The sequence below is a fragment of the Mauremys reevesii genome, linkage group 8 (assembly GCF_016161935.1).
Source record: "Mauremys reevesii isolate NIE-2019 linkage group 8, ASM1616193v1, whole genome shotgun sequence".
NCBI lineage: Eukaryota > Metazoa > Chordata > Testudines > Geoemydidae > Mauremys > Mauremys reevesii.
The window spans coordinates 19,379,437-19,402,106 of NC_052630.1; the positions used below are offsets into that span (position 1 = coordinate 19,379,437).

General features: G+C 43.0%; 1 protein-coding gene across 5 annotated transcripts in view; it reads right to left on the bottom strand.

Annotated features, from left to right (window-relative positions):
* The window catches only part of CPEB4 (cytoplasmic polyadenylation element binding protein 4), a 205,063-nt gene that overhangs the window by 106,947 nt on the left and 75,446 nt on the right, over positions 1-22,670 (bottom strand). The window contains exon 1 of one of the 5 annotated variants that reach the window (XM_039484366.1): positions 16,816-17,086. The exons of the other annotated variants lie outside the window; for them this stretch is intronic. The gene's annotated coding sequence lies outside the window, so the exon portion shown is untranslated. Of the gene's footprint in view, positions 1-16,815; positions 17,087-22,670 lie in introns of those variants that run through there. 5 annotated transcript variants of the gene reach the window in all.

Here is a 22,670-nt window from a genome sequence, read left to right on the forward strand (position 1 = left end):
TCTGGCATGTTTTGTGGTAGAATAGCACATATTCGGATGGCAAGGAGGAGTTGAAGCAGATAAGACACTACAGTAGAAGCAGCAGTTTAGGAACCTATATAACAGGCTGGGGCTTCTGGGACTATATAGCATTTGCATAGACATTTGTGATGGGGGCAGAAACAGCAGGCAGTAGGACTCCTTTAAACTTAGTACATGGGCCAGATTTGCAAAGGAGCTCAGGGCCAGATCTTCCAGTGCTCAATGTCCTCATCTGGAGGCAGATTTTCAAAAGAGCTGATCAGTCAAAGTGCTGACCAGTTCTTCTGAAAATCTAGCCCAAAGTACTCAAACTACCAATACGCCTGTCCCGCAGGAAGTTCTGCTCATGATGTTGCCTTCCCCAAGTGATTTAAACTACAAGCATTTAGAGACCTCTCCCACATAATCCATAGTTTTACTATCAGAAAACTGAATACTGATCATAATTACTCTGGCTCCATATGGCAGTCCCAGCTAGGACATGGCTATAATACTCCCCCATAGGGACTTTCAACCAACTGCCAATAGTTTCCCAGACTCCCAGTACAAATAAATAAATAAATAAATAAATAAGCAGGAGAAAAATGCAAATGAAGAGGATACTCGAAATTACAGAACTGAATTCGGGACACATTTTAAAAAAGCACTGAGGAGCGCATAGGCTGGCCAGTGACACTTCCCAGTCCTATCCATCGTTGAGCCCGGAACAGTAATTCCTTGTTTGCAGCCTTCTCTGTTAGAGGCTAAATGTGATTGCAACTGAAGTACATTGATTAACCCAAAATAACTTTCCCTCAATTTGCTGGCTGCTCAAGAATACTCAGGAGACCTGCTTTTGTTCTGAGCTAGTCATTCAGGAGCCCTGGCTCCAGTCCTTATGTATCTATTGAAACTGAGTGAACCAGAAATGCACCAGGAACTACACAAGGACACATAGTGCTGTTTAGTTAGTTTAGAGCGAGGATTTTTTTTCCAAGCATCACTTGTGCAATTTTTTTTATGGTCTAGTTAAAATAATTTCATGGTTGCAGTTTTTGTTCCTGTGCTTAGCAAAGCAAACTGTAGGGGTTAGAGCTGAGAGAGGCATGGGGGAAGGGAAGGGACAATCCCTCCGTCGGCAAAAAAAGTGAAGCATTTTATCATGCTGCTTGCAAAATGATGTGTTTAAAGGGCAGAACTGTCAATGTCAGATGCGAGGCTGAGGTACCTATTAATAAACAGCCTCTGCATAGGAAATTCTTTGCAGACTTTAATCAGGAATTTTCCATAGTAACGCCGTGTGCCTACGGTTAGCTCAGCAACAGTGGTTTAAATTCCACCCAATGGACTTTGAGTTCATCTTTGCAAGCAGAAGAACGCATATAAGATCACATGAACACAATTCTCTTCATTGGAAGTTAAAATGTTATGTCTTTCTGTTTCTCTCTGTCTCTTCTATTTCTTCCCGTATATTTTAAGTAGATGTTGGCTGGAGAGGTGGGGTTCAGGTCCAGATTAATTTTAGGGTGGGGTTTGGAGTTCAATCTGAAACCAAATCTGGGCTGTGATTCAGGTTCAGATTTGATGGTGTCAAAATCTCAAAAGCTGTTCTTGAAGTAGTCTCACAAGATGATGGAAATCTCATGTCTATAGCTGGTTTGTGAGACTTCCGATATCTTGTGCCAAACTCTCACAGAAATTTCTGTTCTTACGAGATCTCAGCCATGTCTGAACCAGATCCAGGAAATAGGACCCTTCCGGTTTGGGATCTGGCCCAGAACTGAAAACATAAGGGCAGACTCAGATCCCAGGATTTCAACCTTAAATATGTCCCCTCGTTCCCAAATTGGGAGAGGTCAATATCCAAGGTCCAGTTCTGTCCCATCTCCAAATTTAACCACACAGCCATTACACAACAAAAGATACTCAAATATGAGAGGTGAAACAGCCGTAAGACCAAGACTGCTTGGGATAAAAAAATCAGTGTCAGCTCTTCTGTCACCCTCTCCAGTTCCGTTTTGGTTTCCTTGGGTAAGTTTCATAATATAGTCATTCTGAATGTCAGAGTTCTCATGTAAATGCCTTCTACTCTTTTGAGAGTGGAAACCCTCTCACATGTCACCACAAAGGTTTCTAAGAAGGTCTTAGTATGACTAGAAAAGTACAACACAGCCCAAATCAAACTAAATAAAAGCTCTAACAATACTTGGGTTTATTTCTGTTCTGAATTTTACAAACCACAACAGTCTTAACTGCTATGAATTTTTGTTTGTGCCAAAAACTTTTGCAATGGTCTGACTATAAATAAACCCAATGGACCAAATATCCAGACAGGTTAGTTTCCATGCAAGCCCATCCATTGTGTCTGGGACCCTAGAAATATGAGTGCTGTAGGAACTGTCCTATCGAAGAGTCCTAGGCTCTGCCTCTTATCTCATATGCCCATTTCAGTGCATTTGAAACAGACTAGAAATAAATGCTACAGAGGGCAGCAGAAATCAAGTGCTACAGAGTTGCTGTTGGTTTTAATTCTTTTTCAATAGCAAGTATTAATGAATTCAGTGGCAGTGTTTGATCCAGTGCTCAGTTTATCTTTCCTGCAAAGCTTATGGACTGATTGATGGGTAGTTTTCCAGATCTGAACAACAATAAGAACAACAAAACTAAAGGACCTAACAGTACTTTTGTACAGTAATGTTTAATGGCTCACTGTCCTATTGTGATGATTGTTCTCTTGGCCTGTGGTGAGAGCCAGTTTTAATCAATGGAGCCCTTTGGAATCAAATGCAGGTATTTACTAGAACGTGACACACAGGACAGTGTTTGTCCAGCTAGCAGTCTGCCTGTGTCAGCTAATGCCCTGTTTGGAAGAGGTTTCTGAGTCTGACACAAAGACATGGATAACCAGACATTTCCTCATCGTCACAACTAAAACCTGGGAGTGGACTGTGTATATGAATGACAGAGAAATTTTCTGTCTTGAACACCATTAGACTGGCCTCCAAATCTAAAAAACTCCATAAATCAATCTTGATCTTCAGAATTTCAGCAATTTGGTGTGAACAAATAAATGAAGCAGAGAGGCTCACTTTTTGTGCATTTGGTTACCCATCCACTCATCCTCCTAAGTCCTGTGTGAGCTGGGCTGGAAATGAAGGTAAGGCAGGTGGGGGAGGGGGGAGAGAAACTCTAAGGTGCCACAGTAGCAGTGGCCCCTGAGGTTGGTAGGAAATCTTTAGCAGCTTAAAATTATTATTAAGATCTCAGAGCTCTTCAAAAAGCAGGTGAAAGTATCATATCTCCATTTGACAGATGAGGGCACAGACACATTGACATGCCCAAGGTCAAATATTGAGTAGCAGAGTCACTAATAAAACCCAGGTCTCCTGACTCGTAGGTCTGCGGTACGTCCCCTGCATGAACATTGCAAATGATCTACATTGGGTCCAATTCATCATTGTTCTATGGCCTGTTTCCACCAACTAAGCTGGATGTAAGTAAGGTAGGGGGAGGGATATAAATCCACCTAGGGGATGCCCCCACCAGCATACAGGACCACTGCACCAGGCACAAAACCAGATGCACCAGCTCAGGTTGCACATGGCATTTCAGGGTGAACCAAAAGAAGGTGTTGTGTGGCCAGCGTGGACCTGCAACCCACTGCTTCTGCACTCTACAGTGGCTTCATAGAGGCTACTATAGCAGAAGTGCAATTTAGGGCTGCTCTAGTTTGTGTGGGTGACCAGATCAGCCCCCAGAGCTGTTGAACAGGGGAGATGCAAACTGTCTTTTCTCTCACCCTGCATCAGCACAGGCATAAATCTGGCTCACCGGTTCTGCAGTTCCTACGTAGATTGGCACAATATTACTACTACTAATTGTTATTAAATACTTGATAGAGATGTTCACATTTTATTTATAAGGCACCCGTGGACTCTGGCTACCTTATGAAATTTAACTGAACAATAAACCAATTTTAAAATAAAAGAGAGAGAGACAACATGGCCCAGTTACAGCAGAGTTACAGAGTTAAGCTACATTGGAAAGCAGCATCACTATAAGTTTGGACAGTGAGAGAAACCCAGAATGGAAGGCTGCAAAATTCTCTCTGTTTGTACAGACTCTGCCAAAAGTGCTTTATTAGCAGGTTACAAAGTCTCATAGACTGGAATTTCTGCAGTAAATTGCATTCAGGCTAAGCTCACAAATCATTAGCCATGCAATCTTGTTTATGCTGCTAGTACTTGGAGTTTGGCCTATTACAAAATCAAAATAGCAAGGCTGAATGGTTCTAAGCAAAAAGCCTAATGAGTGAATAAGTGGGTAGGCTGGAGGGATGCTCATTTAACGTAAACATGGCCAGAGCGGAGCATGTGAACAATCTTTTTAAGGTGGTAACCCCACTGAATAGCCAGAGAGACACACAACTATTACTGGAGTCCAAATCTGCTCCTAATCAGATCAATGGGAGTTTTGCCATTGATTCCAATGGCACCAGGAGCAGGCTCATTGCTCTTTACATGAATCCATTTCCAAATACATGAATAAGGTGTGTGAAATCACGAAATTAAAAGTGCTTGAAGTTTCCCATTTTGGGAGTTCTCACTGGCAGATTTGTGAGGCACATGGAACCTACTTACTGGAAGAAACTGGGGCAGGGGGATACTTAAAGGGAAATTCCTCTTAACTGAGCAGAGATGTTGAACAATCAACCAAATATATGATGGTAAAAGTAAAACAAAGAGATATAGCACCAAGGACACTACACTGGAAAGCAGTATAGTGACCCACACACTGCCACAGTTCAGCAGAGGCCATCCTGGAGGGTCCAACCAAGCATTGGGGGACTGGTTTGTTAGGAAGGTAGGGAGGAGATCTGGGAAATGATCTTTCACTTCTGGATGGTTCGTAAGATGAAACAGCCTGCTGGAGAAGAGTGTTCTGATTACAGAGGACTCCATCCCACAAGGGAATTGTGTGGAGCTTGACAAATAATACACAGAATAATTTACAAATGCTTTTTACAATAAACAGGGTGAGCTGCATCTTCTATCCTGTGGGTCTGTATTATCTATTGCTGATGGACTCAGACAATCACCAGTTTATTTGTGCAAGGTCAGACTGATGATCAGTTTCAATTAATGAGATCATTGTGACTAAAAATGTATGCCCCTGCACCTGTCTTTACTATTAGCTTAGTCTCCAATGCCCCCGTTTGCCTGCTTATTCACCAGTTGTTTATTGTCACAATCCTATATTATGAGTGACACAGATATGGCCATTTACTGCAATGTCTTTGGGAGATCACACGGTGTTAAGTTTATAGGATCATAGAATCAGAGGGTTAGAAGGGACCGCAAGGGTGATCTAGTCTAACCCCCTGCCAAGATGCAGCATTTGTTGTATCTAAACCATATGTATCATAGAGGGCCAGGGATTTTATGCAATTCCTTGGGGGAGGGTGACCATAGCCCCTCCAAGCACTAAGAACATTGGAGGCTAGTTAGGCAAATTCACTCAGGTTGTAACACCTCCAGAGAAGTACCACCACCTGGAGAGGCTCACGTATACTAGTCCAATTAGGATTCCTCAAGGACCAACAGCCAAAGATAAATATTGGATAAATAGCCTGAGTTTAAACTGACTCAAGACTTTCTTTCTGATTCAGCAAAAGGACAGGACCTTCTGTCTGAGGGGGGTCCCAATCCTTCCTGGGAAGGGTTGGAAGGACTTTGTCCTATTGAGGCCCCATCAGACAGATGGGTAAGCTTTTAGCATGCATGTAGGTTCTTTTATAATTTTTATGCTTTCACGTTAAGAATAACTGCACTTGCTTATAAAGAGTGATGTGGTAACTCATAACTGCTGGCAAATATGCTGTTCAGAAGCCTCTGAAGAGAAAGTAAAGTGCAGACACTGGCCTGTTTAGGCAGTCTGACTTGCTGGGAATGCCACAGGGTAGGCAGGGAAATGTGCAGCCTGGAAAAACCCCAGTCAGGAGAGAGAGACACACAAGTCTCTGTCCAAGGGAAATGACAGCTGAGGAGCTAGGAACTAGAGTGGTGCCCTCAAGGGCTCACAGAAGGGGAATACAGGTGCAGTTGCCTTGAACTAGGACAATAAACTCTCCGGGACAGGGATTCTCTTTGTGTTACTTCTTTGCACAATGCCAAGTACAACAGAGCCCTGATGCCTGATTGGGCTCATTAGGTGCTACCATAATAGAAATCATAACACAAATTGATACACTGTAACATAACGATTTATTCTTCTGAGAATCAGTACCAGGAAGCATGTTACAGCTATACAGTATTTTCCTGTTGAAAAGTTTTCACCAAATCAGGGAAAAGAACTAACAGTAACACACCTGTGACTCTGGTGACCAATCACACATAACAAAGAGTCAAAGTGTACAATTTCACAAACAATTCATAGGCTGAAATTTGTTTGTATAAATTATTCAGTTAACACTCCTGAATACCCAATGGCTTTGTGGTAAGCAGGGATGGGTAATGAGTGAGTCGCAAGAAGCGATAAAGGCTATATCAATCAGATAATTTATTCACAAAAAATAATTTGACCAGCTCTAGGACAGTCTTTCGTTAGCTCAGGCTAACTTTGCAGAATCCAGGAAATCACCAAGGTAACGCTAAATGTCAGGATTGGCTAATAGCAAACGAGCCATTGCAGCATTGTTCACGTGGATGAAGCTGCACTACCTCTCTGCAGTTTTGTGATCAGTGCAAACCAGATACAGCCTCATGTTACTTTCAGTGGTAACTGCATAGAAGTACACACACACTCCTCAACAGAAAATAAATTGGGAATTCTGGCATGTGTGTTCTTGAATGACACATATCAGGCTGAGGGGTCAGAAGTCAGTTTAAACTACAAACATACCATCAGAAAACAGTCAGATCTAAGGGAAACTAGCTGCAATCATACAAAACCTTCCATTCACTGCAGTGTGTGCCTGCACGGTGTGTTCCCATAGCAAGAGGACATATTTGTTTCTTACACAAAGATAGTATACCTTTTTTACATTAGTGTATGTTACACAAACAGTGAGTATGACTGTAGCAAGTAAAAGGGACCATGTTCATATCGGCTCATCAAGGAGTCAATACAGGAACTCCAATAAGTTCAACTTACAAAACATATATGCTAATTTTATACTATTTGCATAAAAATGACAGACCTTTTTGTTTAAAGGCCTGAGGGTTCCTGGTGTCCTTGGCACACACAACAAATGTACCAGTCAGCCTGCAAGCCATTACAGAATATTATGCTGCCCTCGGTGACCACCTATTCTGCTGGGCCATAGAGCCAGCCTGGTGTATTTTCAGTATTCTCGCTTCTAGGATTTGTATGATTTTTTATAAGTCAGCTTTGATTCTCACTGCTAACAATCCACCAGGCATCATCTTTTACTCTTCAAACACAGAGACACACAACTGCCTCTTAAGGATTCTGGGTAGTGTAGTCTAAGAGGAGAGTTCTTTAACTAAGAAGTGCTACAATTAAAACTACCACTAATGGGTTGTCAAAACAATCGGGGCTAAATTCTGCTCCTCCTTATAGTGGTGCAACCATTAAATCGATAGCGCTACACAGCATTATTCCCATGTGTTGCAGGCAACAGGCACAATTGCTAAATAAATCACACGCACTTGGGAAGTCAACACTGAAATCCCTGGCCCTTCAGTTCCAAAAACACAAGTCTACTATTTAAACTAAAGGAGAATTCCCTTGTCCTCCCTGTGGGCCCAGCCACTAGAGGCCCATGTCACACACACAGCCAGTACGTTGCAACAGAGAGCAGGCCCAGGCCCTAAATGCACATAAGACAACATTTCATCACTACAGCAGAAATCAAAATTAAAGGTCAGTTAGCATAAATGGGATGAGGGGAAAGAGATTTCAAATCCTTTAATGTGTCAGAGCCTTGAATTGCTTTACACACTGTATAGCAAATATCATGCCACAGCTCATCGGTTTCTTGTGTCAGGTAGAACAGCATCACTAAGGCCACATCTACACTACCCGCCGAATCGGCGGGTACTAATCGATCTATCAGAGATAGATTTATTGCGTCTCATCTAGACGGGATAAATCGATCCCCAAATTGACGCCCGTACTCCACCTCGGCAGGAGGAGTAAGCGGAGTCGACGGGGGAGCAGTTGACTTGCTGCCGTGAGGATGGCCAGGTAAGTCGAACTAAGATACTTCGACTTCAGCTACGCAAATAGCGTAGCTGAAGTTGCGTATCTTAGATCGATCCCCCCCCTAGTGTAGACCAGCCCTAAGCATCTGAGGCAGACAGGCTTTGGAAATACTGGTCTCAAGAAATTCATTCTTTCAGGGAGCTAAAGGCATCAGTAGTGTGGACAGAATGAGAAATGCTAACAAGTCCTGGGCCCTGGTGTTCTGAGGAGCTGGCCAGGGAAACCTGGCAAAAATTATACTCAAAAGGACAAGTGCACTAAACCTTCCTCCTCCCTTCCACTCCCAAAACTCCTGGTAATAACGGACAGATACACAGGCAGCAGAGAGCAAGGACTGGGGAGTATGCTATGACGGGGGACTGTGAACTGGAGGGAGAGAGAGAGCGGTCATAAATTGTGGCCTCACAGACAGCAGCAGTGAGCATTGAGGCATGAAGACAGGTTCCATAGAGGTGATTAATGTTAGTGTCTGACCTGTGTGTGTATGAGAGAGACAGAGAGAACATCCAAGCTGCCCAAAGGTTACAGAGTTATGTGCTCCAATGGCGTGGCGCTGTGGGCACAACAGAGACTAACTAATCTATCACCAGCAGAACACTTGCTGCAGCAGGGCAGGTGGATGAATAAGGAGCCTGGGACCCATATCCTGAGTCAGAAGTGTCCACACATACAGCATGGCAGATGATGAAGAGGGACACACATCGACCTTTAAGAACAAAAATAATCCTAACACTGGTATTGGCCTACTACTAGATGGACATGGTAGAATTATCAATAATGCAGAAAAGACAGAAGTGTTCAATAAATATTTCTGTTCTGTACTTGTGAAAAAAACAGAAGATGTAGTAATACCATATGATAACACTCTTTTCATTCCACTAGCATCTCAGGAAGATGTTAACCAGCAGCTACTAAAGTTAGATATTTTTAAATCAGCAGGTCCAGATAACATGCATCCAAGAGCTCCAAAGAGCTAGCTGAGGAGATCACTGGACCGTTAATGTTGATTTTCAATAAGTTTGGGAACACTGGGCTGCTCCAGAAGACTAGAGGAAAGTTGTGTTGTGCCAATATTTAAAAAAGGTAAACAGGATGACCAAGGTAATTTTAGGCCTGTCAGTCTGACACAGATTCCAGGCAAGATAATGTAGCAGCTGATATGGGATTTGATTAATAAACAATTAAATGCCAATCAACATGGTTTATGGAAAATCGATCCAGTCAAACTTGATATATTTTTTGATGAGATTACAAAAGTTTGGTTGATAAAGGCAAAACTGTTGATATGATATCATTAGACTTCTATAAGGTATCTGATGTGGCACCACACAACATTTTGATTAAAAAAAACTAGAATGAGATAAAATTAACATTGCACACATTCAATGAATTAAAAGCTGGCTAACTGATAGGTCTCAGAATGATTGTAAATGGGGAATCATTATTGGGCAGATTGTTTCTACTAGGATACTGCAGGGATTAGTTCTTGGTCCTGCGCTATTTAACATTTATATCAATGACCTGGAAGGAAACATAAAATCATCACTGATAAAGTTTGCAGATGACACAAAAATTGGGGAGTGGTAAATAGTGAAGAGGAGAGATCACTGATACAGAGTTTGGGGTTACACCTCTACCCCAATGTAATGCAACCTGATATAACACAAATTCAGATATAACATGGTAAAGCAGTGCTCCAGGGAGGCGGGGCTGCGCACTCCAGCGGATCAAAGCAAGTTCGATATAACACAGTTTCACCTATAATGCAGTAAGATTTCTGGGCTCCCGAGGACAGCATTATATCGGGATAGAGGTGTACTTGAAAAAAGAAGGAGGAGTACTTGTGGCAACTTAGAGTCTAACAAATTTATTTGGGCATAAGCTTTCGTGGGCTAAAACCCACTTCATCGTATGCATGCAGTGGAAAATACACAGAGAACATGAAAAAATGGGTGTTCAAGTTCTCTGTGTATATATATATCTTCCTACTGTATTTTTAACCGTGAGGGTAATTAACCACTGGAACAATTTATCAAGGGTTGTGGTGGATTCTCCATTGCTGGCAATTTTAAAATCAAGATTGGATGTGCATCTAAAAGATCTGCTCTAGGATTTATTTTGGGGACATTCTATGGCCTGTGCTATACAGGAGATCAGATGAGATGACCAAAATGATCCCTTCTGACCTTAGAATCTATGACTATGATCCCAGGGTTGATGCTTAAGTCAAGGCACTGAGAGGCCATGTCATCCTTGCACCTTCGCTCAGCTTCGCACAGGGATGGAGGTGGAGGAGTAAAGATGGCTTCATGCATCCCTACGCTGGGACTGCTGAAGGCTAGTATGGCACACAAAACAAGTTAGAGCACCCTGAAGGTCTACCATTGACTTGCATCTTAGCTGCATTGGCCACAAGGGCCATTCTGGCAACTGGGAATAGTTGGAGCAGAGTACACAGCCATTCCCAAAAATATCCCTGGCATGCAACCTGCTCCAGGGTTTCCTACTGGGGAAGGGGAGTTGCTGTAGAGCTGGCAGTGCTGGCTTTGCACCAACTCTGGATTCCGCCACACATTGACAGAATTCCCCCCAGGAGGGCAGGGAAGAAGGTACTACAGGCCTTTACTATCTAAAAGAGAGCACAAGAAATATTTTTTTCTCTGAGCCTTACAAGCTGAGGTATGTATGAGCCTTATTGATCATGTCTGTGATGCACAGGTATCAACACAATGCTCACTAACCTCCCAAAGTCTGATCACTCTCTGCACTGAATTCTCTGCTGATCTTGGCATGGATTCCCTTTGAGGCCCTCCTTTTGGTTGTTGTCAAGTCCTGGTCAGGAACCAGGAGGGGAAGTCCCCAGAATGTAACACAGCACATTTTAGAGTCCTTTGGAGCTGCTTTCACTTGTGACCATTGCAGCCATTCAACCTGCTTACATACCCCTCCCTCCTTGCTGTGTTTATGCAGGTTCCCCGCACATCAGCAGCCCAACCCTGGGCTGACTAAGCAGAGCCAAGGTGGGGGACACATCAGTGCTGCCACTTCTCTGTACATTGCTCTCTTTCAGGGCATTATGGCTTTTTTTTGCACCTTTTCATCATTTCTTCTACTCTGCCCCATGGTATCCGAGCACTTTATATTAAAAGATGGATTCTTAAGTGCCATGTATACCTCTGTGACAAAGTTAATACTATGATTGTTAAGCAGAATGAAGTATTGATTTGTTTGGGTTTTTTTAAATGACTTGAAACTAAGATATGATTCTGCCTTAAAGCAAAAATCTGGCCTCTCTATTTCATTGCTAGGGAGAGAGAGATTCCTGCAGAGATTATTGTATTTGTAAGAGTGGGTTTTTTCCTCTTTGCACATGAACAGTCCATGTGAGACTAAGTACTTTCCATGTGACTAGCTCATTCCCATGCTTGTAGTGTAACAGGGCATTTAAAGCAACAACAGGCAAGGTCAGCGGCTGTTTGTTGATGCTAACATGAGAACAAACATTGCAGAAAAGATTAGGCTTATAAAAATACATGTATGTTGCCCAACTGAGAGTGTCTGCTCCTTTCTGAAGAAGCATGCTGGGATTGCTGATAACTCTCTTCTTCCCTCTCTCTCTAATGCTATCTAATGCCAGAGAGGTAAGGAAGGCCTGTTGAGGTTGCAATGAAAGAAAGTATTAGCTGAGTCATGCCAGTGAGGTACAACAGGGCACTTGACTGCATAACCAACACCACTCAGAGTGGGATGTGTGCTCTTGCATACATTTTCCTGCTTCCTTGACAGCTGCAGCATATGCTGCTGCCTCAGAACTGCAGTCCCATCCATGCTGCTCCTTTAAAGCAGTACGGCACCACCACTGAGCAGAGAGCATCTGGTGGCCAGGGCCGGCTCCAGGGGTTTTGCCGCCCCAAGCAGCCAAAAAAACCCAAAACAAAACAAAAAACAAACAAACAAAAAACCACGCGATTGCGATCTGAGGCAATTCAGCGGGAGGTCCTTCGCTCCGAGTGGGAGTGAGGGACCCTCCGCCGAATTGCCGTCGAATACCTGAACGTGCCGCCCCGCTCCCAGGAGCGGCTCTAGGAATTTTGCCGCCCCAAACATGGCAGGCAGGCTGCCTTTGGCGGCTTGCCTGCGGAGGGTCCGCTGGTCCTCCGAAGCCGCGGGACCAGCGGACCCTCCGCAGGCAAGCCACCGAAGGCAGCCTGCCTGCCGCCCTCGCGGCAACCAGCAGGGCGCCCCCTGCAGCTTGCCGCCCCAAGCACGCGCTTGGCGTGCTGGGGCCTGGAGCCGCCCCTGCCCGCTCCGGAGTGGCCGCCCCAAGCACCTGCTTGCTAAGCTGGTGCCTGTAGCCGGCCCTGCCTGTGGCATTGCTTTCCCAGAATGCTCTCTTCTGTCAGAATGGGCCTTCACTTACTCCACCCAGTTCTTTCATTTGAATGGCAGCCCTGCCAGGGCTTTACCCAAGCAGCTCCACACATTTATGAAACCTGAGGTGGGTGCGTCATAGAGTTAATGGCCCATGTGTCAAGCTGAGAATTTTCTAAAATGAATTAAATTCTTTAACTGAACTAATATCTGATAAGGTTCCACACTGCAAATAAAGATGGGCCAAAATATGAGGTGCTCAGATCTAGTTATGGATACGATCAGTAGAGGAACTGTATTTTTTATCTGACACTCAACAGCAGTTTGTATCTCAATTCTCAGCAGGCTACAGCACCAGACTGGCAGGTATCTCAGAACTACCAGCTTGGAAGATGGGCCTAGCACTAGATCTAAACTTCCCAGGCTCAGATGGGAGGAGTGTGTCTGAGGCTAAGCTTGAGCACCTGCCAGTTTTAGCTCTGTATTAGATGCTGCTAGAATGGCGGTACTTATAAGACAGCACTTCACTGATTCTTGGGCTCTTTGACCTCGGCTGGTAAAGCCCACTGTGAGATATCACTTGGTACATGAGCTCTGTAGTTTTAAAGTGCTGGTGACAGAAGCTGTATTGACAGATTACAGCCCTGTTTATCTACAGAGCAAGTACATCCTGGGAAGCAAGGAATGGAAGCTTCCTACATACATCCTTCTGCCTCAGTTCTGAACCGGAAGGAACACCTTTAGGGTCAAGAAGGAAATTCAGTCTCTGTGACCCATTCGGGCCTTGGTTTCAAGTTTGACATTTCCAGGCTGCTATTGTTACAGCTCCAAAGAATCATTCCACAGGTGGAATGTGCTTTTTATTGCTTCTAGACATGTACTTAAGTGATAGCACTGATGCTATTTACAGCTACTCCTGACCATTTATCACAGGAAGGGACTCGGACGTGGGCCACAAGTACTTGTGATTTTGGTGCAACTGTGAGGAAGTTCTCAGGTGACCAGTTCCAGCACAGTCATTCCAGAGAAGAGAAAAATGATGGGAGGGGAGGAGACAAGAATGCTTATGCTAATACTCTCATCTTCGGGAGCCTGTATGGATTTTAGAGAGTCAATAAAAGAGAGGGGCTGGTCATGCTGGTTAGAGCAAAGCATGTGTGGGCAGGCACTGTTCAAGCTTCCCCTATCAGAAGGTGCTCCAGTGATTAAAGTATTTGGGTACATCTACGTCTTCAATGAAGAAAAAGACATGTCCTTGAGTTGGACTGGCAAACCTTTGTTAGCTAACTCTGGTTAAAATAGTAGTGAAGACACAACTCCGTTTTTCACTTGGGTTAGCAGCTCGAGTTAAAGACTGTGGGGAGATTGGGGTTGAATTCAAGCTGCTAAACTGAGATAAAAACTGAGCTGCCATGTCTTCATGCTCACCTTTTATCTGCAGTGAAGCACATACCATCAGACCCCACAGCAATGCTGGATCCTGATCTGCAGCATCTCCAGGCTTCAATTAATTAGTAGTCTAACATACAGTAACATTGGTGGAACAGAGCACTAAAACCTCAGCCCCAAGTGTGCTGGCTGACAACCAAACAGAACAACCTGACCAGGCCAATGACCTGATTTAGGTTCGGCCTCTTCTTGATGCACAGGTGCACTAAAGTCAAGATTGGATCAGCTATCAGCACATTGTAGAATGTGTCATGGTCCAATAGTGCAAAGAGAGACTCATGTCCTCAGGAGACCCATATGGCTATCACGAGGGAAGGAACTTGGTTTGGCTGCAAAGATGGTGATGAATGACTCATGTTATTGAGATTTAATGGAGTGGGAAACGGACAGTAACTCACACATCAAATCACTGCAGGTGTGAACAGATGAGATACTAAATCCTGGTGATCTCCCTTCTACGTGCACCAAGCATGAGGTCAGGGAGTAATCATCCCTCAGGCTTATAAGAAAGGTACCCAAAATTGATTCTCAGTGCATGTAAAATATTGGGAAAGGATAACAGGCTGCCCTTAGTCTTCCAGGCTTTTGATTCCCTAGTGTGCCTACAATGACACATTAGACTAAAATGAGCCTCTAATACTTATCATGGCACTGGCCAAGCATCTTCTTTGGGCTGCTTTTGCTATAGGATCTGCTAGACAGCTGTAGAAAGTTCACCTGTAATAGGCTGCTGTGTTTCACAGCTGTGTGGAAATCTATTTGTGCCTTTCAACATACGGAATAAAACCGAAACCAACAAAGAAGTTAAAGTGCAGGATGAGAAAGAACCTGGATGTGAAAATAAAAAATGCTCACTCTGTGACCCTTGAACGCAGTGGCTGCGGCTGGGGAAAGGTGACATTATTTGGCAGGCACAGAGCAAAATGAGTGGCAGTTGAAAGGCAGGATTTTGATAGGTGCTAATTATTAAACTGTAATTAGCACAAGGACGCAGCAATCTGTTGATCTCCCCTCCTTTACCTCATGACACCGTATCCTGTCAGCTGATGCATCTGAGGGGAAAAAACAGCTGGCAGGTTACTTTGTATCTCAGGAATATAGGCTGAAAAAGATACAGCATGTCCCCAAATCAGAGAGCAGGTGTGGGGAGAAGGGAGTTCTTTAGTTAAATGAGCAGGAAATGGGGAAAAGCCAGGGATGCACCAAGACTGAGAGAGACGGGGCCAGGATACAGAAGCCTGGATTCTCCCCTGCACTGGCCTGCCCTAACTTACATCCCATCTGCCATGGCCTTATGTGCATTGAAGCAACTGGGGAACAGCCAGGACCTAAGGACCCACAACTCCAGTGCGGCCCCTTTGAAAATCAGGCCCTCAGTGTCTGAAGCTGGGCACTCAGAATTTGTAGCACTTTTGAAAATATGGACCTTAGTATGTTAGTAGCAAAACAAGGATGAAAATATGGAGTGGGTAGGGTTATGCTGCTGAAAGGAGTAAGCCCCAGTCCTACCAACGCAATTTCAAAACTCACATCAGGTTGAGAGGAACATGGAAACTGTCCTTGCACTGAAGGAGAGGTCAACCTGTAGTGAATCTAAAATGAACTGCTATATATTTATTAACCCAGCTGTAGCAGGCAGCCATGAATCAGTGACAAGAAAATGAACCCAAACAAAGCTTTGGAATATTTTTGACTGCCAGATAATCAGGCCTGAGCTTGCAGTAGTGGAGTATCCTATCCTTCCTCCCTGGTTTCTAGCAAGTAATCATTGATTAGTAAGGACCCTGTGCTGAAACCACTTCTATAAACATTTACTCTGCATGGTAAAATGATCCTTCTCCCTGGCTGGCAACATTTCTGTCCAATGATTTGTTCACAGTTCGTTATTATTTTTTATTTAAACATACCAAGAAGATTCTACACTAGCCTGAAACTGAGGGAGAAAATGTAAGAACTGATCATTCGTGTGGATGTGAGCATACAGAACTGTTAAATATATTACAACAAACTTCCCTTAGGAAGCAGAAATCTGAGGTTGGATGAAGTAACATTCCATATTGGGAGCAGCAGGGAGGTGGGGAGAGCTAAAATCTCACCAAGCCCATTCAAATTCTTGGGGAAAACAAAAATCAAAACAAAAAAACCCAACCTTTTTTTTAGTGAAAATACCAAAAAACAGGAAAAACAATGCTCTTCCTTGGTTATTACTGTCACTGGGCTTTACATTAGATCATGGTGGCCAACCTACGGCCTGTGGGCCATACATGGCCCACCAGAGCATTTCATAAGGCCTGCGGCCTGCTTCAACACAATACACTAATGGCTGAGTCATTGGCATTTTGTTGTCATGTTTACATCATTTTAGTTTACACAAGTATGTAAACAGCCAACACTGTTCATAGGAACGACCTATTTAAATACAGACTAAATAAGCTGAACTTAAAATATAAATCAATTCAGGTGACTTTAATTCATATTAAAATATGTAGAAGTTGTTTGGCCCACACATGGCTGTGCTTATGTTTATGAGGCCCTGATACGTGTAACACGTTTGGGCACCACTGCATTAGATCATTAACTGAATCTGTTTAAGTTCCAGAGCTAACAATGGTCACACAACTTCCATTAACATGAATGGGAATTTCAGTGTAGATCAAAGGCGGTATATTACCCTAAATGGAGCACATGAAGGTACAGAGTCAAGTGTAGATTCCTTTGCAAACATTCTTATGTTACCTTAAGAAATCCAATTACAATGAGCATAGATACCTGTAATCATGTCAACTTCATGGAGCCTCTTACTTCTGTATCTCCAATATCTAGCAATAAAACTGTAATCAGCGTGTGTAAACACCACATGATGGCTGATCTCTGTTATTGTGACCTTTTTCTTCATGAGTAATCACATCTGCCCTGATGAATGGAGATAATTGCTAGATCAGATTAGCTCTCACATATTATATTGCACATCTCCTGGATATTTTTTCCACTTCTATTGTCCTGAAGGACTGACTTAAAGTGCTCGGCACAACAGTTGTGGAGAGTTTTACACACTCGGAATGTCTGAGGCATGGAAAATTCCAAGGACTGTCATAGCTGTAATGAAGTGTTAATTCAGTCATTGTGATGTGGCAGTTTAATTCCTTATCTCAAGTTGTCTTCAGTTGCCTTATTGAACTGAATGTGTTAAACTAGAGCCAGCCGACTGAAAATTCAGTACGCCAGCTGCAGATTTTGTAAAGAGAGACAAAATGTCTACAAGAGAAACACTGAAGGCAAGAAAATCTCTAATTATTATGGAACTGATTTATTTCACCAAGGAAACACCATGGTACCTGTCAACACTCCAGCCAAGACTGGGAGAGACAAAAAGAGCTGCATGATGACCTATGAGAAATGAGTGGGTGTAAGCTTTCCCCACACTGCCTTGCAGATATGCCTCCACCCTGCTCTGAAAAGACCACCTTTTGCGATGAGTGGTAGCTCCATACCTGTTCATTACTTGACTTCTTGGTTGAGCCTGTCAAAAAGAACGAGGGCTCTTGTCATATGAGCACTTTTGTGCTAGAAACTGGACCAAGATTTAACATGTCAGATGCACCGAACAGCCAATAGATAGTGACAACTTTTGGTCCTTACTGACCAAGATTCATACTAGTCAAGTCTGGTGGACTTTCTGCCACCAGAAACACTCCTCCAGGGTCTGGGCTAGCAGAATTTGTTGCACATGCTGGATGAGTTTAGCAATAAATGTTTATATTACCTTTTAACCTAATTGCTATGATGGTTGAAATTCACTTAGATATAGGCTGAAAAAATACATATGGCCTTTTTCTCTGTTTGTCCTGTTCACTTAGAGACTGTACCTCATTTAACTTTGCTCTGAAAAGGCCTCAGATTAGACTGGTTGATGTAAAAAGAGACCCACTATTTTGGCAGGCAAAAGCAAATTCCCAAATATTTACAATATCTGCAAACAGATCAATTACATATACAATATCACAAACAGAATAGCATGGGCCATTGGGTCTACTAGATGAGATGTTCATGGCAGTGGAACCCATTCCAGTTTGCTGTTAATTTAGCACACTGGATGCCTCTCTTAAAGTGACTGAATGCCTCTCTTAAAGTGACTGAAAGAGAAACAATCAGCAGAACTCAATGGCACTTCTGAAAATCAAATGGCAGCCAATTAATCACTAGATACATCATAATATGTTGTCCTTCTCTAGGACCGTCTGTCCACAGGTCACAACACACCTTACAAACAGTAAGCTAACTAAGTCGCATGACCTCCTATGAAGTAAAGAAGTATTGTCATCTCCATTTCACAAATGGGGAAATTGGCACCAAGAGTGAAATCCAAGCCCCAACGAAGTCAACAGCAGGCAAGATTTCATCCTGAGAGTTTTAAATGACTTTCCCATGGTCTTAACACTGAGAGTTTATGGCACAGCTAGGATAAGAACCCAGATCTCCCGACTTCTAGTTCTACGCTGTAATCACAAGGCCAGCAATGACCCCATCATGATATCAGCTGGTCCCTTTTATTTTGAGGCTTTTGAGGCCTGACCACACAAGGTTGAAAATACAAGTATGCCTAACCCAAAACATGCATTCACAAGCACAATGAGGAAAACAACGGTTTCTCACTGGTTGCTTTGTTTCTTTTCTCACATGCCTCTGGAAATTCCCAAAGGCAATGTGATAATCACTGCAGGAAAAACTAATAGCCTCTTTTGTTTTCAAAGCTCACTCAACAGTCTGAGTCTCTCTCAAGCTTTCACTAAACCCTCTTTGACCTGCCTTATCCTGTTTGTTTGTACATGATACCCCAGGAACTACCAGGGGCATTTCAAACTCACTGGCAGCCTGTGTTGTAGCTTTATTTTACCTGAAGGCTTCGGAAAGGGTTGTTCTCCAGCCTCCTGGAGCACATCCTTGACCTTTGACACAAGGTCAGCTGAGCCTTTAATAGCTGAGAGCCTGCATAGTGAACAGGTTTTGATTGGTTTTCCCCAATCTTCTGACATTGGTGCATACCCAACGGCTTGATATAGAAAGGAGCAGGAAAAAGAATACATTGGCCGTACCAGTCTACACTTCACCTGAATTTACAGTACCCAATGAAAGCACTCGATAAGGATGTATACTACATGTGGCACCTGGTGAACATGTTTAATGAATATACAGTACATAGGGATGTTCCCTTCACAGTAATTTAAGAGGAGGCTGTTTTTTAGGTGAAGGAAAAGAATACCTGCCACAGGAACAAACCTTGCTCATGAATAGATGACTCACACAGTGGAGTGCGTGTTTGTTTAGCCCCCTTCTTCTTTAAGTTATACCAGACTCCCAGAGCCACTGCAAATTTTCCAACCATCTTACTAGGCCATTTGCATTTAAATAGTTTTTCCTGTCATTATGTAAATCTCTTAGTACAGCTGAAGTTTCCATTTTTCTCTGGGGAGCTCCAAGGTGGCTCAATCTCAAAACTCTATACCTCGTGACACCGACCCGTTGAGTTAAAATTAAAGACACGTGACTCACCTCATGAAACCTCAAGTCTTAGAGGTTTTGCTTAGAGATAAGCCAAAGAAGGTGGTGTTCAGAACTAGAATGGAGTTAATCCTGAACTCAGAACCCTAGTCTGAGTCTAGACCAGAGCTCAGATTTAAATTTGGATTTGATGGCACCAAAACTTTTGGTGTTGCTCTCATGAGATTTTAGCTCCAAAGAGACCATCCAGTCTTGTGAGATTTCCACCATCTGTGCAAGAATTGTGCTATTTTGAGCTGTATCAAAACTGTACCCAGAAAAGGGGTGTGTCTCAGTCTGGGAACTGCATGGGCAACTTTGAATTCAGAGGCTGAAATCTTCCCCTCTGCAGATGCCAGTGTACAGGGAAGGGAGTTCAGCTTTAAAGTTCCATCTCTAGTTTTGTTGCAAACTCAGAACTATGCTCAGATTCACATGGTTGGTTTCATGTTAAAATTATGTAAATTTAGCTTTGTATGGCAGCTGAGTGGGACAGGGCAGCAGTAACAGGACCCTAGAGACTACAGGTGGAAGATGGGTGGAGATATAAATGCAGAATTAGTGGGCCTGATTTAGTGACTCATAAGAAGCTCAGCTCAGCAGGTGCAGCCCAGGCAAAGCTGGCTGCCTCCCAAATTCTGAGCATGGCTGGGTACCTCCTTAGCCCCCGGCTCAAGTAAGCGCAGTCCCTTGGCCTTCTCTAATCTATGACAGTTTCCTCAACTGCCTATGGACTACTCCAGAAACCAAGAATAACCAGAGCACAGAGAGGCCAAGCTATAGCCTCTCTCAATTATGGCATAGACCAGTCACACCTTCAGCACACCCCTATGTGGAGGCCTCTGGGGGGATGCAGCACAGGACCATTATGCCAATCTTACATTACCCAGGGAATCCTAGCCTGTCAGGGGAATTCCCAGCTTTACACAGGACCAGCATAAAGGGGCTAGAATGCAGCCCAGAATCAGGAGCAGGGTTAATCCGGAAGATAGAGAGTTAGGGAGATGTTTGCACCTTAACTTTGAATTTTCCTATTTTATTATTGAATTTTTTTTAATTGCATGATATTGTGTGTGTATGTATATAAAGCTAAATAGTCTCAACTTTAACTCATCTTAAAGTTTTTGGTCTGGGAAATTTTGCCTTGCACTTAATAGTCACATGAGTATAACACTTTACTTTAGTCTTTCTCTTGCTCTAGGATTTATGATGTACCATCACAAGGTTAGCTAGTTGCCACCCACTGAAGGATCCTTACTGACTTCACAGGACATGTTGTAAGGTTTCATCTCTCCCAAGCAAATCACTAATGTTCACAAAGTGCTTTGAGATCATGTGATGAAAGGCTTTATGGAGCTGAAACCTCTTATTATGTTAGTCAGAAAAACACATTTGCTGTAAGGGAAGAACAAAGGAATGAACTGTGGGTCTCAAAAAACATCTAATGTAAATTAATTTGCTCAGCAGTTGTAGTTTGCTGAGACAGACTGCATATTTTTATTGTTAAAGTAAAAATGTTCCCTGGGCTTGTATCCTTAATGCTTTATATTGTTGCTTATTACATTCCAGGTCTAGACTAGTGTACAAATTCAATTCCTTTAATAAATAAGGGATCCACTTGAATAATTTAGCCTTTGTCCAGGCAAAAATTAATGAAGCCAGAAGACATACAAGGCCCCACAATCTTCCCCCTTATGGAAAAAAAATAGTGGAAATCTGGCAGCTAGCAGGGGCAGGCTGTGTGTGTGTGTGAGTCATGGCTGCCTGCCGACACTCCTGATTCAGAACAAGGCAGCAAGAACAATAATACTGAACTATACCAACTAACCTTCAAGCTTAGTCACAGTTTCTCACAGCTAATGAGCAGAGGGAGCAATGAATCTTTGATTTATGATGCTCTGTTCTGATAAATTTAGCCTGAAGACGACAGCACCATTTTTTGCATCACTCAAGAGGCATTCTTTTCCCATTCCTTCTCTTTTTTTTTTTTTGGTTGGGTTTTTTAATCCTTACTGAATATTTAAAATACTGGTGGGCACTTTCTTACCCTCAGCTATAGCACCTGAAATCCAGAGTAACTCTTCTGAATCTGACAGACCTCGCTTCTAGTTGTTTTTTCCATTCCCCTATCTCTCCTGCATCAAGCTGTTTACATAAAATTATCATGGTGTTGCCCTTGTGACACTCCAGCACTGTGTGCGAGAAGATACTTTGGATCTAATCCCCTGTTTTAAAATCACCATTTGGCCTGAAATGCCTCTTGGTTATTTTTAAGCCCAGAGGTGAATCATTTGGAAAAATCTGATCAATTCCATTTTCGACCATTATTGAAATATCCAAACACCCAATCCACAACATTTGCAAATTATTTATTTGAGGTCACATCCTTTTAAAAAAATGGATTATTTCTGAACTATAAACTTGCCAGGGACTTAGACCTCACTGAGGGGTCGCCCCTTTGACATGTCTGGAGAGATTTCCTTGAAATATAATGAAGTTATAATCTAAAAAGGCCACAAACACCACCACCCCTTTTTGGAAAATTCAGGGGGAGGACAAGCTAAGTTTAGGTTGCTGGCTCAACCAGATGTGGGAAACTGCTTTCCTGGAATGGATCTTGGCCTACCTTGAAAATAAAACCATCAAGGAGACACAGGGATCCTTTGATACCAGCAATGGTCTAGATTACTCCTGCTATTGTATAAAAAGGAAAAGCCCCACTCAAGATGAGATGGTGGGTAAAATAAACCGACCATGTTATAAGCATTTGACAACAGTGCAATGTGCTACATTATGCTACTTTTTTTTTAAACCAGCGCATGAGTATATATTGAGCATCATGCACTGAAGACAGTCTAAAGTAGTTTATGATGGGCCAGTCATGAAAGAGTAAAAGGATCTAATTTTCAAATATTTTAGGCACACAGTTGCAAACATAATGTGCATGCCACACCAACTGTTAATGCACATGGCATCTTTTCTGGTACTCTCAACAGAGGCCTAGAACGGACTTGGTCACAGTGACTGAACTCTCCTTTGACTGCTACTGTGAGTCTCTCGGTATTTGCCTATGAAGCCCACAGGAG